This window comes from Vulpes vulpes, chromosome 8, assembly GCF_048418805.1.
Source record: "Vulpes vulpes isolate BD-2025 chromosome 8, VulVul3, whole genome shotgun sequence".
In the NCBI taxonomy this organism is placed as follows: Eukaryota; Metazoa; Chordata; class Mammalia; order Carnivora; family Canidae; genus Vulpes; species Vulpes vulpes.
Genome location: NC_132787.1, coordinates 110,262,897 through 110,274,246, shown reverse-complemented (window position 1 = coordinate 110,274,246; position 11,350 = coordinate 110,262,897). Strand labels below are relative to the sequence as shown.

Below are 11,350 nucleotides of genomic sequence, written 5' to 3'. Positions count from 1 at the left end.
AGCAGCACCCTGGCCATCTGGACCGCAGCGCCAGAGCCCCCACCCGCCAGGGCGAACCCCAGAGAGTGGGCGAGGGGCGGCCTGCCGTGGGGCCTGGCGGGGTGGGCGTCAGTCCTCCCTCCTCTGCGGCTGCCGTGGCAGGTGCTCCCAGCCACCGCGGCCACGGGTATTTCTCTCGGCAGGATTTTCTGGTCGTCGCTCCATCAGCCAGGCGGGGCTGGTTTCAAGAAGAAACATGAAATTGTTCCTTTCGTCTCCGGCTCACCTGTCAACCATGATTCCATCTCACCTTTTTCTAACACAAACTGACAACATGTTTTGGGTTAAAATCACTCATGCTCCCTTTCAAGCATGCGATCTAGTGTGGGGGAGATGAGGTCAGAGGCTGCGAGGGCGGCTTCGTCCCTGACGTCCACACACAGTGTTCCAGAGAGGCCTGCTCCGTGCCATTCGCGCGTGCTCATGCTCGCCGGCCGGGCCAGGGCTCCCTCCGGGGCCACCCACACCTGCTGCAGGAGACTCCGGGGCCCGGCCCTCCCTTCCAAGAACGCTCGGAAGCAAACCCGTCGCGCTGCTTGCAAGCAGCTGGTTTTATTTACCACGTGGAAGTGCAACATTCTGCCCATTTTCACGGCTCCACAGTCGTTCAAGAACTAACTGTAGAAGCGACGCTTGTTGGGAGACCAGCGATGCAAGGGCACCGCGTGAAGACGTAGCACCGGGAGCGATAAAAGCATACGGAGCCGACTTTTGCTCCCGGGGGTGAACTGGTCCTTCCACACTGAGCTGGGATTCCGCGTGAGCCGGCTCCTTCCATAAGGTGTTCGCTGACCCCGGGTGGGGGACGACTCCCCATGAACAGGGGTGGCCTCCGCCTGACGCGACAGCCGCGATCCTGTGGAACCGCCACCTGACCTGCCGGGGAGAGCGCCAGGTGGCAGCCAGGCGGCCCCGGGGTCGCAGCCTGTGGCCATCCGCTGCCCACCGGGGGGCGTCCCTCCCCGGCGGAGGTCTGGGGTGCAGGCGCCCCCCACCCCCAGGACCACCCGGGGCGGCCCCGCAGCTCACTGCGCTGTATGGCTTTCACGGAAGACTTCGGGAGAAAGCACCGATTTTAAGTTGTTTTCAAAAAAAAAAAAAAAACCCTAAAATAGGTAGGATTTCTCGGGTGCGTCTCAGCGCTGCTGAGGACACACATTTCTCCCATCCGGCGCCTTTGGATCCTCACCCCGACAGCCAGCGTTTGGTTTTGAAAAACAGGAGCTAACAGTTGTGGAAAGGAAGCCCAAGCAGAGGCAGCTGTCCCCACCCCTCGGTGCCCGACCCCTCGGTGCCCCACGCCCCCTGCGCCACCAGCACCGCCTCCCTACAACGCAGCCCACCACGTGGACGCGACCCCACTCCGCACGCCCCCGACGAGGCGGCCCCTTCCCGCTCAGGCCTCTGTGGCCCACGTCCACTCACTCGAGGCCGGGGGAGGTCCTGCCCCCCGCGGAACTGCGTCGCCACCGCCGCCGCCATCGCCTCTGAGCGGCCACCAGGACACCTGTCTCCACCACTAGGTCCCGTTCCGGAGTGTTTGCGTTTTCATCTGACGTATCTGGCTTAGTGGGAAAACGACGCAAATGCTTTTTGTCTCTCTACGTGATCCACACACCGGCCTGCGTTCCACGCTGACGTGGGGGCGCCTGTCGGCCTCCCCCGGTCACACGCCAACGCCCGGGAATGGCCCGTTTACCCACTTCTCTCTGTGTGCCGCTCACTCCCCCGGGACTTGGGGCTCCTGGTCCTGCGTGTGGCAGCCGTCACACACTTATGCAGAAACACCCCGCCTTGGGTTTTATTTTTATATTTCCCCAGCTCGTTCCGTAAGTCCACCACCTGGTCCCTTCCCGCCTCTGCCCACCTCCCCCTTCCTGCATTGGATTTCTGTCTCTAAATATGCATGTGTGCGCCAGGCGTACGTGCAACGGTTTGCCCACTCGCGACTTTAGCTGACCGAATAGAATAGCCTTGGGCTCCAGCCTCGCTGTTTCTTCAGTGCTTCATGGAACCACACTTTGCGTGTTGACCATGGGCCACAGCTGCTCTGGGTCCCTGTGGACGCCGGTGTCGTGGGGCACACCTCCCTCACGGCTACCTGCCCTGCACCGTTAGGGGCCAGCACCCCTTAGTACACGACCCCATCCAATGCTGTGCGTGGGATTCCTGGCTACACCCCCTCCTCTGACTAAGCACCGCCAGGCCCGGCCCAGCCCCTTACTCGGGCGTGTGGCTTTCTACCTCCCCGATCTTTAACCAGCACTTGGATTTATAGACTATCTGGATTTTGGAAGTCGGACGGGTACACAACGGAGACCCCAGTCGCCTCAGTTGGTGCTTCTCAGATGACACATGTGGTGCATCTCTTCGCCGTCTTCTGGGTGACGGGGTCTCTCCTCTTCTGAACCACCTGTTCATTTTCTTGGCCAATTGTTTTTGAGTCCCCCCTGGTTCTCTTTCCTAACTTGGAGTCGTACACCGTATACTCTGGATGGTGACCCCTTGCTGGTTTGGGAGGCTGGAGATGCCGCCTACCTAAGCAAGCTCATCTGCTTGCTGCGCAGCACCCACTAGTGCTCTAGGCAACCCCGTGAGCTGCCAAATCCGCCCCTCTCCTGGATGGCCTGGGCTCCTGGGGCACCGCTCACACATCCTTCCCCACTCAAGATTGTAAGGACACGCCACATGTTCCTCGGTTGCTTCTAGGGTCTTATCTGCCCCGTGTGGGGCCTCGGTCCTTCCACGGGGACCCTTGTGTGGTCTGAGGCAGCAGCCCCGCTACCCTCCTCTCCGCAGATGGAGCACATTACCTGAAAGCACCCGGTCTCTCCTCACTGAGGCGTGCCCTGGCCTTGCACACACGGCAACACGTTTCTAGCTCTTTTGTCAACAGTTCAGATCCTCCACCAGATACACAGTTTTCCTTACTACTTCCTCCTAGTGTGTCTTAGTATCTAACAGATTAATTCCCGCTTGCCTTTTTTTTTTTTTTTTTTTTTTTTTGCCCCAAACTGTCTTGTATATTTTGGACATTTCTTGTTCCATAAACTTAGAAATACTTTGATTTTTAAAATAGTCACACTAGAATGTTTATCGGAACAGCGTCACACCAAGAGATTTATTAGGGGGAGCAGACTTCTTCACAATACCAAGCTGCCGCATTCATGAAGATGGTATATATCTTGGCTTTTTTCTGTACCTAATGTCATATTTTTTGATGTATTCGTAACTGCCTTTATGCATTGTTTCTGTATCTTCACCACATAATTCCACTTTGAAATATAAACACAGTATTGTTTTGGAAAATAAGATCCTATGCTTATTTAGAGATTATAAGCTTCCTTTCACCTTTTACTGAAATTGCTTGTTTTCTTTTTTTTTTTTTATAAATTTATTTTTTATTGGTGTTCAATTTGCCAACATATAGAATAACACCCAGTGCTCATCCCGTCAAGTGCCCCCCCTCCGTGCCTGTCATTGTCATATATTTTTGACAGATTTTTAAAAAATATTTTCATAAAGGTCTTGGATATTTGATATTGTTTGATCATTGGCTGCTGTGGCTGTCCTTGTGAATTTAATTTCACTTTCTGCTTTATTTCCTAGTTGGCTATTGCTGGTTGAAACTATTCTTACGGATTCTGTGTAAGTGGAGACGCTTTCGTCTGCGTAAAACATGACACAATTGAAAACTCTTCAGCTTGCTTGGATTATGGGATTGACTCTTACTCACGCAGATTCATCGAGAGTGGAGCTCGCTCTGGGAAAGGCTCCACAGCTGAGAGCATCACACTAAAGTCACAAACCCAGGCCTTGCTCTCAGGCTGCCTGAGTGACTCCACGTGTGTCTGTGCTCCTTGGGGAAGCTCCTCACCCTCCCAAGCTCAGTTTCCTCCTCTAAGAGTGGGAACGCGCACATAACAGGCCCCGCAGATTGATCTGATGATTGAAGAAAGTGGTGCATATACGCCCCTGAAGAGTACGGCTTGCAGCCAGTTCTCAGTACGTGTTAACCGCATCATCACTGGCTGTGGACCCCCAGGAAAAGTATTTGGCCAGTTTGGGGTTCACCTCCTTCATCAAAAAATAAAAATCAGGACATTGAGGTTTCTTTTCCCACCTGCCTCGGAGTGTTGTCGCCACGATGAAACAGGAGCATGGGGAAATCACTTTATAAACTGGAGAGTGTTAGAAGCATCAAAGCGCTATCAGGACAGCCATGGACACCCTTGTTTGCTTTCCATCTCCCTTCCTCTTCACAACTATTTTGTGCATCTTGTTTGTGTGAACATCTGTCCACTAGCTCCGGAAGTAATGATTCAAACACGCTGAGTGTCTGCCGTGTGCCCAGCACGCCACAGGAGAGTCCAGATTCACACACGTCCCCTTCCCATTTGTCCTCACATTCCCCATGAAGGATTAAGGGCATGATTCACACGGACTCCTGGGTGGTCAGTGGACCAAGAACCACTCTGGATGATTTTCTGAACAGTCACTAAGAAAATGACTCACCCAGAAACATCGATTTCTCCCCCCTGAAACCAAAACAAATCAAAAGCCTTGATTGCGTAGTTATGATGGCGCCGCCCAAAGTTCCCAGAATTGACGTCCTCCACCTGCTGGGGACTAAACACATGATGAAGGAGACAGTATGATTCAGGGGAAGGACAGAGCACGTTGGGGAGCGATCCAACATTTACTGAGTGTGAACGTGAGCCCTCTGTGTGTGAGCGTGCTGCTAGTCCCTTTATCTACAGATCTTCTTTAATGGTATCCGTAACCCTACACACGTAAACACACACGACCACACACCCTTTGTACACCTACAGCCTCATTTTACAGAAGAGAAAACTCACGGTCAGACACAGTCATTTTCCTTGAGACACAGCCAGAAATTTATGGTGCTATTTTGCCACAAAGCCTGTAGGATTCCCTAAATTATATGATGGTACTGGGGAATAGAATTTAATTAAATAGCTTGTCTTAGCTCAGAAGCTTTCAGAAGCCGCTCTAGATGTCTCGCCCAGAGAAGGGTTTGACAGGGGGAGTTGTTTACAAATGTTTTGGAGGAACTGAAGGAATAAAGGCAGGAGCAGCAGGAGACCGGGGACCGGGATGGAGCCGCGTGCCCTGGAGGTGCAGAGCTGCCCACTGCCACCCCTGCTGGGGCCTGCGCCCCCTGCCCCCACTGCCAGCAGCATCCCCGTCCCTGTCAGTGACTCCCCCGGGCCCCACACAGGCAGAGCCCAGCCAGCCGGCGAGTGTGGGGCGGGTAGCTTCCATGCTCCCGGGCCTCACCGCACGCAGATCGCAGAGGACCCAGGAGAGCTGAGCTGCAACCGAACCTGCAGGGCACGCTCCTTGGCTGTTTTATCGGAAGCACGGCTGCAACTGCAAAGCGATTTGAAAAATTCATAAGACTTTGTCCGGGAACACCAGAAATAAACACAACAGGGTTTTGACTCGAATGTTAGTGTGTACGTGTGTGAGCCTGAAACGTGTCTACACTCCTCGAGTCCTTGCTTCGGGAAAAGACATCAACCACCTTCTCCATTCTTCTGCGGCTTCTAAAAAAGCACTAATCACCACCAACGTGATCACTTAGCGTTGGCTGAACGGAATTCAAAGCAAGGAGCCCTATTGTTCCACGAAACCAGCTACACCATAAAGGGAGGAAGTCAGAACAGGCATTAAACCACCAATTGCTGACACTTTACAAGGCAAAGCTCAGTACCACGTGAGCACAGCAAGACGTGAGCCCGAGACAACGTGGCCCCCAGAGCCGAGACCTCCGCACAGCTCTGGAGGCCAGAAATCGGAAATCAAGATGCCAGCAGGGGTGGTCCTCTGCAGGCTCCTGGTTGGTCTCCTGGTCTCCGGTGGAAGTGGCCATCCTGGGGCTGGTTCCTTGGCGTGAGGACGCGTCACTCCGCTGTCTGTCGTCTCCTCCCTGGGTCTTCCAATGGCCGTCCCTCGGCGCCTCTGTGCTCAAACGTCCCTGTTTGTATAAGGACATCAGTCATACTAGACTAGGACCCGCCCCATTCCAGGGTGGTCTCATCCTGACTAATCACATCCACAGCCCTGCTTCCCAGGAAGGTCGCATCCTTGGACACGGCGGCTAGAACTCTGACACGTTTCTGTGGGGGGACGTGGCCCAACCCCAGCCCTCAGAAAGTACTCGAGAACGCGGTGGGAAAGCTCCTCCGCTGCCACAGATTGTCGGCAACTCACCCAGGTCGCTAGTTACAAGGATCCGCCTTCTGGGGGAGGTCGTTCCCAATTCCCCAGCCACGCCGGGAATACCTAAAATACACAATTTTTATGTAACCGTAAATTGCATTAAAAACATTTTTATTAATAGAAAACATTGCATGACACAGCTTGTGACTCTTTACTGCCTGCCTTCCCGGGCGTTGTGTGGGGTGCTTTGGCGATCTTATCTCCTCTCCAGCCTCAGACCACCCCACGAGGAGCCACCGGCACCTGGGCTCTCCAGGGGCGGGAACGGGGGCCGGGGAGGTGGGCAGCTTGTTGGATGAACTGCACGTCCAGCCTGGTCGCCCTTGCCCAGGCAGGGCCTCGGCGTCTGCTGCACCTGACAAGCCCACCAGGTGCACCGCGAGCTCCTGGGGCCTCTGGCTTCACTCTCCTCGCTCTTCCTGCCGCCCGTGTCTGCGGCTTCAAGGCTGCTCTGTATCTGGACTCCAGCATCGAGTCGCAGAGGTGGACGGGAATCCTCGTGCCCGCCTGGGTCAATCTGCCACCTCTAGCCACCTCTAGCCACCACACTGCCCTGCCTCCCTGGTCCCTCGGGTACCAAGCCCCCCCACACCATCCTCTGCAAAGCCACAGGCAACATGGGGCTGGAGCCCGTCTAGACACAAATCATTAGCATCTCTTTAGATGTTGTCGAAGGGCAGAGAACATAACTATCCTTTGCTGTCGCCACCAGCTTGGCCTCTCTACGGGCCCGACAGCCTCCTACCGTCCCCACTGGGCCTCCAGCAGCTCCTGTGCCCCCTCTTTCTTCCAACCACAGGCTCCCAATACCATAAGCCTGTGCTATAGTGGCGTTAGCCTGTGGAAGTAGCATGGGAGTGAATGGGGGAGAGATTCCATCCCTGAACACCAATCCCCTTCAAGATGGGGGTGCCCAGGGCCCCTGGGTGGTACAGTCAGCTAAGCATCCCACTCTTGGTTTTGGCTCAGGTCGTGATCTCAGGGTCATGAGATAAAACCGCACATCAGGCTCAGTGCTCAGCAAGGAGTCTGCTTGAGATTCTCTCTCCCTCTGTCCTACCCCGCAAATAAAGAAATAAATCTTTAAAAAAAAAATGGAGGTGTCTGAAAACTGGCACATGAGCCAGATGAACTGCTGGGGCCCCTCAACTCCCTTCTGTTCTTCATGTGAAGACTCAACATGTCAGGTGAACTGACGGATAGTGTTTGGAGGATCAGAATGGAGGAAGAAAATCAACTGATTTCACCTTTTTAAAAAAATATTTTATTTATTTATTCATGAGACACACACAGGCAGAGGGAGAAGCAGGCTCCATGCAGGGAGCCTGACGTGGGACTCGACCCCAGGACCCCGGGATCACGACCTGAGCTGAAGGCAGGCACTCAACCACTGAGCCACTCAGTGTTCCCTGATTTCACTCTCTATTTTTGTTTACAGAGTTGCCAAAAGCTCCACTCCCCTTTCCAACACACCCAACCTCAGAGTCTAGGAAGGCCTCCCTTGTCCTACTCTCCTGATGAGCGAAGGGATGCTAAAGGTCTTCAGGAAAAGGCACGTGCAGAGGACGTGAATGGGACACATTCTGAAAGGTGCCTCTTAGGAATATTTATGTTTATTTCATAATTTAAACCAGTAATTACAGAAATAATTTTTGCAAATTATAATTCAGTTGAAGTAGAAACTACATGAAGTGTCTTCATAGTGCACAGAAATGAACAAGTCCACAGACCCCGTGCCATGCCATCCTGTCTCTAGTGACAGCAAGGACACGTCTTGACTTCTGTTCTGGAAACCTGGGAACCACGTGTCCGAGAGGCATTGCTAGCCTTTGGAACCCGGTGGGGAAGTTGTAAGAAACGTGCCTTTCCTTCATTTTATTTTATTCCAATAACCCACTCTACTGTGGACAACAGATCCCTGAACCATGTTTGTTTCACTGCATAGAATCTAAGAAAAAAGTCAGGGTTTGCATTGCGGAGGTTCCTTACCAAGCTGCCCCCATGGGAAAGAGAAAAAAGGACGTTACCATGTTGAGGTGTGTTCTGCTGCAAGGAATGTCGTAGAGAGGGGGCTGGAAACAGCGTCAGGGGATCTACCTGCCAGCACAATGCAGTGCTTCATGGACCCTCACAACATGGGGATCATGGTGAAGCCAGGATTCAAACCCAGGTTTCTGCTGCCCGCTCATAAAGTCCCTTCCCTACAGCCTAGTGCCAGATTCCTCCTTTTTTACTTGGGCACCTGTCCACATCCCGCTCAGAGTGCTTTGTCTTCACTCGCAAAGCATCTGACCAGGGTTCCTTTTAAAGAGCAAAACTAAAGCACAACCTAAGTGGTAGAATTCAGTTTTTAAAATCATGTGTATGTTGCCTGTAAGCAAGCAAATGACCATTTCCCTTCTGAAGCACGACTCGCGCGTTGTGCAGAGGAGCCGGGGGCTGGAGCTCAAGGAGGAGTCTCCGGGGCCCCTGAGAACAAACGAGGGCCGAGGCCGGGAGCACCGTGCCAGCCTGGTGAGGCCAACGGTCCCCTCTGCTGCTGATTGCCATCGGAGCTAAATGCACAGGTTGGCAAAAATTGCTTATCAGAGAGAAATCCCCCGACCTGATCATAACTGATGCAGGGTTCTGTGTCAGACCACTTCCTGTTTCCTGATTGTGGGTGAGAAAAATAGGATTTAATCAGAGCACGTGTAACAGTTCAGAGCCCGCGCAGCCTAAAACAGGGGCAGCCTCCCACTGTGGCCGGGCCGGAAACACCACGGCCGGTCCAGGCGCTGGCCCTGTAGGGACCCCTGGAGGGCTCTCAGCTCCCCTCTCTGCTAGAAGAACCTGCATCCTGGCGTTGGGAAGAACGGAAGCAGGACCCCAAAGGACCCCACAGCAAACAACCTCCTCAGAAGGCAGCTCATCGACTCACCAGGTTCTAAAAGACATCAGAATAGGTGCCTACTTGAAGAAGATGGTACATGTTGAACTATAATTTCTACAAAGTACCTACTTCTCAGCCCCCATGCATGACTCCAGTCAAGTCCCATCCATCTCTTGATCTTTGCTCACAAACATTGATTTTCACCCCATGCACACAGCACTGAGCCAGGCACTCAAGCACACTGTTTCCTTTACCCCATTTCACACGTGGACAAAACAAGAACCAGAGAGAAGGGATTTGCAAAAAGTCACATAGCTCGAAGTCCCAGGACTGACCCAGAAGCCCCCAGGGATCTGCCCCCATGCTGGTGGCCCCTCCAGGGCCATCTGACCCTTTTGCTTAAGTCATACAGTGGCTTTGGATGGAGGCAAATACTAGGAAGAAGTTCCACAACCAACAAACCCTATCTTAAAACTGTGGTGCCTCCGTTCTTTCCAGAATGTCCACTGAGCCCCTCGTGTGTACCAGGCTAAAGGTGCAACTGTCTTTAAGATGAGCAAGATCTCTGCCCTCATGCAACTTATATTCAAATGAATAGAAATAGATCCTGATAAAACACTGGTTAAAGTACATAAGATGGAGGGTGATAGGGAACACAAATAGAAAGCTCTGGGCGTAGAGAGACCACTGTCAGGACCAGATGGCCAGAGTGTGCCTCTCTGAGGAGAGGGACTCATGAAGATTTTTAGAAGAGGAACATCTGGGACAACGGTCTGCGCGAGGGGCCCTGAACCAGAGCATGCACAGCCAGCCAGGACCAGAGGGGCTGGGGCAGAGGGAGGGAGGGCAGGCAACCATGGAGTGCTTCAGGCTCTTAAACAGGACGGGCCCTACTAAAGTTCGTGAGTGCAGGGGCAGCAGAGGGAACACTTGGGAAGCTGTGGCCATGATGAGATGCCAATGGCTGGAGCAGTATGGCAAGAAGCAGTCAAAATCTGGACGGGTCTGCTGATGGACTGGAGGTGGGTATGAGGTGGACAGTCAAGGATGACTCCAGGACTCCGACCAAAGCAATGGGAAGGCTGCAGGTGCCGTGAAATAAGACGGGGCGGGGTGGGGGGCCAGTTGAGGAGTCTCTTACGCTGCAGACCATGGCTTTCGCTTTCTCTCTGTCAGGCCCAAACACGCCTCCAGTACTTTAAGCAAAGTAATGGATATGATGTACAAAATGGACAAAATGGTAACATCCTTTAAAGTCTAAGTTGTTATTCCCCCAGAAAGATCTTTTGGATGGAAATTACCTATACTTAGTTAACGTTAATCTAGTGAATACTTAAGAATGGGAATCACCATGCAATGCCATGAAAACAAAATCTACATGTGGAAAAACCTTGTTTGTCAGCCATATGATCTTTTCTCAGTATAATTTAGAAATAAAAGTCATTAGTTTCCAGCAATAGTCAGACATTCTACTTCCTATTTCTGAGTAAACACGAGAACGGTGGAAGGCCAGCGATGTTGACAGAGATGCACAATTCCCAAGAAGCACGACGTAAAGCCTCTTGGAGGCCACAGGCCATAGGCTGAGAGTGAGCGCTCACCCTAGATACTGATGCGGTGCTCCCCCACCCCACTCTCACCGGCCACGCTCTCGGATCTCCCACCCAACACTGTACCGGCCCCGGGGAACAGCGATGCCCAGACTCACTCTCCACACTTCACGCCAGACTACACGCTGCTACTGTATGTGTCTCTGAAACACAGATTTGCTAATGCCTCTTCCCCAGTTAGGATGCTTCAGTCACTCCCCATTGCCTACAAAATAAGATCCACACTAGACAAGTGGACTATAATTCCTGTGCACTCCAGGTTCTGCTTTGTTCCCACCTGGCTTGACCTCATTTCCTCTCACAAACTATAGCTGAGTCTCAACAAGCTGTGTTCTATTCCTAAACACAACCCATCAACGCAGTCATGCCTCCGTGCCTTTCAGCATAATTCACCTTTGCCTGGAATGTCCTTCCCCTATTCCGTTGCCCTTCCTCATCCCTCTCGAGGGATGCAAGACTTGCAAGACTTTCCCCTGCAGAGTTAGGTGGCCCTTTGCTGATACACCTCCACGGCCATGCTTATGCTCATCCTGTGTCTCAGTGCTGGCTCACAGAGAAAGCCTACCTCTCTCTACCCAGGGGC

The 11,350-nt window shown here is 52.8% G+C and overlaps 2 long non-coding RNA genes across 2 annotated transcripts; both read right to left on the bottom strand.

Moving 5' to 3' along the window:
* Window positions 1-566: 566 nt before the first annotated feature.
* On the bottom strand, window positions 567-1,833 carry LOC140599853 (uncharacterized). Its single transcript, XR_012002834.1, has 2 exons — window positions 1,465-1,833; window positions 567-915 (listed from the first exon to the last, which is right to left on the bottom strand). It is a non-coding gene; the product is annotated as an uncharacterized lncRNA (long non-coding RNA).
* Window positions 1,834-4,856: 3,023 nt separating this feature from the next.
* LOC140600041 (uncharacterized) lies at window positions 4,857-6,349 on the bottom strand. The gene is made up of 2 exons (XR_012003263.1): window positions 6,277-6,349; window positions 4,857-6,040 (listed from the first exon to the last, which is right to left on the bottom strand). It is a non-coding gene; the product is annotated as an uncharacterized lncRNA (long non-coding RNA).
* Window positions 6,350-11,350: the final 5,001 nt, after the last annotated feature.